Below are 5,841 nucleotides of genomic sequence, written 5' to 3'. Positions count from 1 at the left end.
TGCACATTTAGTTCTATGTTTTGATTATATTTCCAACTTAGCTCGTACTGAACGTCGTTGGTATCTATGGACGACAAATTGAACAATGGATCAATGATTCAAATATCAAATGAAGACTGGCGATTTACGGCTGAACAATCGATCAATGATTTAAATATCAAATGAAGGTTGCAGATTTATAGTTGAACAATGGATCCATGGCTCAAATATCAAATGAAGATTGCCGATTTATAAGTATTTATATGATCGCATATGCATGGAAACTCATTGATATTGTGAGCGAATTAAAGAAAAGCCACCCTTGGTGGTTGATTTTTCTATGGAAAACTTATCCCTCATCCCCTTATCAAATATTATTTTGAAATCGGAACAGAAATATTTGTAAAAAAACTCAGAAGTGATTACGGAATTGTTTATTCTCAATTATATATGGATAAACATATATTATTATTATTCAATGAAGTGATTTACGTTGTGTTTTGTTTCGTTTTAGGAACTATTTACCTTATAGACCACGTTAACTATACTCTATACTTTCGGTAGTGAAGGGAATGATGTTATAAAGTATAAATGCATTTGCAACCATGGATATTTGTAGGGGATTAAAAATGTAGCATTAACAGTGAGATCATTTAAAAAGTAAATGTTTAGAAATGCATATGATTAATAATGTAGCATGAGCACTGCGATCATGATGATTAAACCCAATCGCTACCATGTATCTCTATAGGATGATCCTAATAAAAACAGAGCATGAACACTGATATTGAAATTGCACTGGACACCTTACATAGGCATGAGAGGAACACGATAATCATCACCAATAAAAACCGTAAAACTTAATCACTATTATCTATAATTCAATTGCATGCCTGAATATGGTAGCACCTTGACCACCAACTACGATCTTTAATTCAAAATGCCACCTCATAACTTCTCCAATGGCATCGTAAGTCATTTATTCCTCTTTCTCTCCTACACATATTGGTGCCTAAGAATGAGATTGATGCAAAAGCATCAACTCTTAATCAACCATTTGTGATTAGACTTAAGGGGTCATAAAATTTTCCAAAGGGGAAGAAATTTCGTCAAATGTAATTTGTAAAAGATCTAGAATAAGCAAATTTCATGTAATTATAATTGTCTAGACTCTAGAAGGATCTTGACCGTTTGGTCGTTAGATTGTTTTGATGAGTTGGCATTTTAGCCAAGTGCGCATTTGTAAAAATCTCAAATGCTAGCTTGAGGTGTTAAATCGTTTTCTAGACTCGGGAAAATGTCCAAAAGAATCTTCATTCTGTTAGAATATAGTCTCTCTAGTTCTTATATGTGTGTGTAGAATATGTTTAGAGGAGGCTTGAGGAATAAAGCTAAATAACTCAAGGACCAGAGTTTTAGTAGGTTAGAGAGAGTAGCTTAAGGAGCAACACGAGAACTTGGGCAAGGGGTTCAGGTAGAACCTCGATAAATCTCTTGTTTGGAGCGATATAATGTGTTTATATTTGTGAACATGTGTTTTCATATGTGTGTGTTCACTCTTATTAGATGTACAATCCATGTGAGCCTTAGAAAGAGGAAAGGGTACAAGTTTGATGTTGATATAATGAGCACCATGTTAGACAGTCGAGCAACGATGCCTTAGAGACTTGCGAGCAATGTTACGTTGGATTATGTCAATAGAGAAAATATGTCATTCGGAGAGAGAACCAAGGTACAAGCCTTGTGCCCCTACAATGGAAAGTGAATGATTTGAAATTGGACCTAACCCCTCTAAATGGTGAGATGTTGTTTGAGCATGAGATCGAGCCTTGACACCCACCTAGCGTGTGTTTAAAGCTGGTGTGAAAACACAAGAAAACATCCTCAAACCTATGTAATACCACCCTTATTGTTATTGAGATGGTCTATCAACAATCATGATAGTTGTTGAGGGTTCACACAGTGGCCAAAGTCGCAATGTTGGGGAACCTTGTTGTAGGTTGAAAATCTACATATTCGATGCACATCAACTCAACAAAGTAACCAATCAAATGAGAAATGAATCGATTATTAATTGTTGATTCATAATACACCTTTTTTCTTGGGACCATATTTTTGATACTTTTAATCTTCTTTGCACATTTTTTAAAATGTTAGTGACTTTCATGACAATTTTGAAAAATGTTGATGCAGTATCAACCCCGTTTTTTTGGGGCTTATTATTCACACATTAAATTTTCTTATATATTAAGTATGGATGCAGATTTTGAAGAACATCAAGATTTATTTTTTGAGGGAATATTTTTGATAATTTATTTATTTACTTTTTTTTTATGCATTTTTTTTTAAATATTAGTTGCTTAACCATCTAAATTTACAAAAGAAAAATATAAAAATCAAATATAAAAAAAATAGTATAAAAACACAAAAAACACAAAAAATTAAAAGATAAAAAAAAAAAACCATAAAATAATGAAAATTCAATCACAAAAATGTAAGAAAAATAAAATTATATATATATATATATATATATATATATATATATATATATATATATATATATATAACACATAAAAAAATATTAAATAAAATTGGCCTACCACCCTCACCCAGTGGGCTAGGGTGGGAGTGATTATGAAAATTAGCCTCTAAACCCCATCATGGTGGAGGGTGATTCTAGTAATCACCCAAGATGCCATTTTCACCCCCATCACGATGAATGGTGATTTTGGGAATGACTCTTTAGTCCCAGTACGACATAGGGTGATTCCCATAATAAACTCTATAGCCCCTAGCACGTTGGAGGGTGATTCTGAGTGAGGGTGATTATGGGAATCACCCATTGTGCCTTCTCTCCATCAACACAATGAAGGGTGATTCCTGGAATCAACCTCTGACCCTTGATGTGAGGGAGGGTGATTCCTAGAATCAGGTTCTGTCCGCCAACATGCCAAAGGGTGATTCTTAGAACACGGTGGAGACTATTTCTGGGAATCACCATGTAGTCCCTACATGAACCAACCTCTGACCCTGATGTGATGGAAGGAGATTCCCATAATCAGATTCTGCTCCCCAACATGCCAGAGGGTGATTCTTAGAATCACCCTCTTGCCCCCAACACGGTGGAGACTATTTCTGGGAATCACCATGTAGTCCCTACATGATAGAGGGTGATTTTCATAATCACCCTGATTCCCAAAATCACCCTCTAGCATGCAACATTGTGGAGGATGATTCAGGAATCGTCCATAGTGCCTTCTCACCACTAACATGGTAGAAAGTGATTTCGGAAATCACCCTCTAGCCCTGACGCGATGAAGAGTGACTTTTGGAATCAACTTTTGAACCGATACCGTCGAGGGTGATTCTATGAATAATCCTTTGGTCCCCAACATGATGGAGGGTGATTCTCAAAATCATCCTCTCTTGCCCAAGTCGACGAAGGGTGATTCTGTGAATCACCCTCTAGCACTGCCATGACGAAGGGTGATTCCGAGAATCACCCAACGTGCCCTCTCACCACTAACATGGTAAAGGGTTATTGTTGAAATCATATCATGGATCCAACATTACAGGGGGTGATTATAGGAATCACGCTCTGGCACCAACATGAAGGAGGGCGATTTCTAGAATCACCATCTAGCCCCAAAACAACGTAGGGGGATTTTGGGAATCACTGTCCAACGTTGTTACAGTGGACGGCGATTATCAAGTTCACACTCTTGCCCCTAGCATAGTGGAGCCTTCTCACCCCCAAGATGGCAAAGTATGATTTTGAGAATTAACTTGCTACCCTCACCTAATGGCTTGGGGGCCATGGGCCACGGAAGGTACCCTCGCCCAAGGGCTAAGGGGTCGAGAACCAACATGGGCACCCCTGCCCAACGACCAAGGCACCTACCCTGGCACATGACCCCTTGGTGGCTAGGAGGGGGTTACCAACCCCAACCAACAACTAATGGGTCGCATGCTAGGGTTCTTTTCTTTGTCCGCAACACCTTTGGAAGTTACGTAGAGATGGTAGGATGATTGTATATATATGGGTAACCATGTGAGTTTGGGTTACACTTTTGTAAAAAATGCCCTAAAAAAATTGATAATCCCAATTTGTCGACCGAACAATTTTATTTTATTTTCCAGTCAAATTATTTACATTTATTCCCCTAAAATTTTATACTAAAGTTCGGCCAAAGAATTGGCCATTTAACATATTTTCTTCAGAAGTGAAAATATAGCCAATGAAATTTTTCATCAAAAAAATAATTCGGCCTAACTCTTTATTCGGTCGAACTATTTATTCGACCGAATATATAATTGGGTTGAACTAGTTTTTCGGCCAAAAAAACATTTATATATATATGACGAACCTCAGGCCATTACAAAATTTTTTGCGTTGTTAGTTTACTGGTTTGAAACTATGAGTTTGGGTGTCCTAGGTGCGTTGGAGGTTGGTTTCCAATTGTGAGTTCGGGTGGCCTCGGTACGTATGAGGAATTTTCTGCACTTTGTCGACTAACCGTCCCCGCGTATGTCCCTATTTTATTTATTGTAATTTTTTGCAGTATTTATAGGTTTTCTTGCATATTCTAATTATTTGTTGGTTTTCTTCCACGATAGGTTGGCGCTATAGGAGTTCTTGCAGGATTTTTTCACGATTGGTTGTGCGCCTCCTCGCTCGAACCGCAAAATAATTATAAACCATATGTTCAAATTAACAACTATTTAGATAGCGTAGAGTTGCTGAATAGATTGTGGTTGTGTTTGTTGTAGTCTTAAGCACAGTATGGATTGTGATTGTATGGAGAGTTACTCGATTTCTTGTGATTTTGTTTCTGGTTGTCTGAACCACAACATGGTTTGTGATTGTGATTGTGATCGTGTGGGGAATCTTTTTCTAAAGCTTACTCTGGAACTGTCGCACAAGTTTCCTCGGAATCCTCCTATTTAAGATTTACTTCTTAAAATTTTGATTCTTTGACCCAACTCAACTTTCAAGTAAGAGAGAAGAGAATCCTAGAAAGAGTTGGTCGATGTACGATAAGCTCTTTCTTGGATCAAGGACAGGTAAACATTACAAGTCAAGTCAATAAAGATATTATCATTGGATAGAGGTTACACAGAAAATCGTAGTATAACATAAAGTACCATGTAAGTCAGTAATCTAGACAATGACAAATATTATAGGCTCCTTAATAGCACTCATTCCCTAGTCAGTGAATCTATATCCTGGATTTCTGGGTTGTCATGCAAATATACATACTTTCGAGCAGGGCTCGAATTTGACGTTCCACATAACGTTATTCTTTTTTAAACGTATTTGATGTCATATTTTTTTTCAACCGTATAAAGTGACAGGTAAAATCAATTTCAAACCATAAATTTGGCGTTCTCTTTTCTAGCCGCCCATCTAAATTTTACCTGTCCGTCATAAATTTTCCAACAGAATGTGGGAGTGTAGACCATTATTAATATGTATAAGTTTTCATCCTGACTATATCAATACCATTTATATTTTCATAGACCTTCCAACATTAATCAATCTGGACCCACTCCATAATGTTATCTTCTATAAAGTTTAGGTTTTCCTTCTTGCATTTTTTATTGCCCAAATGGAGTTCGAGAACTCGGTAATGGTAAAGAGTGTTCTTTGAAAGACTTGGAAAAGAAGAAAAATCAGGAGATGTGTGGTATTCCAGAGTAGAATGAAGATGCTAGTTTTATCCAAAAATAGAAATAGTCACATTCGGAAAAACGAATTTTAGGATTAAAAAAGGAAAAAGTTTCGCTGCCGATTTCCAATGAAAAACATTCTCCAAGCTGGTTCATTTTTTTGATAAAACCTTTTGTTCCTTATTTTCTTTT

The sequence above is a fragment of the Pinus tabuliformis genome, chromosome 1_2 (genome assembly GCF_031772625.1).
Source record: "Pinus tabuliformis cultivar Carrire ecotype Pingquan chromosome 1_2, CPIR1, whole genome shotgun sequence".
Lineage (NCBI taxonomy): Eukaryota > Viridiplantae > Streptophyta > Pinopsida > Pinales > Pinaceae > Pinus > Pinus tabuliformis.
This window is presented reverse-complemented; position numbering follows the sequence as displayed.